Source organism: Etheostoma spectabile, chromosome 18 (assembly GCF_008692095.1).
Source record: "Etheostoma spectabile isolate EspeVRDwgs_2016 chromosome 18, UIUC_Espe_1.0, whole genome shotgun sequence".
NCBI classification, from domain to species: Eukaryota; Metazoa; Chordata; class Actinopteri; order Perciformes; family Percidae; genus Etheostoma; species Etheostoma spectabile.
The window spans coordinates 1,895,606-1,895,854 of NC_045750.1; the positions used below are offsets into that span (position 1 = coordinate 1,895,606).

Here is a 249-nt window from a genome sequence, read left to right on the forward strand (position 1 = left end):
CTACTGCATATGATTTTTACAGTAGAAAGCTGTAAAGTTACATTACAACCTTGTCACCATGACAACATCGCAGTAGTCTAAGTATTACAGTTGAAATCACAGTAGTCTAAGTATTATTGTGAGAAAAACACAATACAGTCACTACAATAGTATTGTAAATATTAAAGTAAACTACTGTATTTTTACTTTTTTGCCTTATGTTGTGTTTGTTTTGTATTTTAGAATGAATACATAAAATACTGTAAATGG

General features: G+C 28.5%; 1 protein-coding gene across 1 annotated transcript in view; it reads left to right on the forward strand.

Annotated features, from left to right (window-relative positions):
- Positions 1-249, forward strand: part of rfx6 (regulatory factor X, 6) — a 17,399-nt gene that overhangs the window by 16,256 nt on the left and 894 nt on the right. The window lies entirely within an intron of this gene.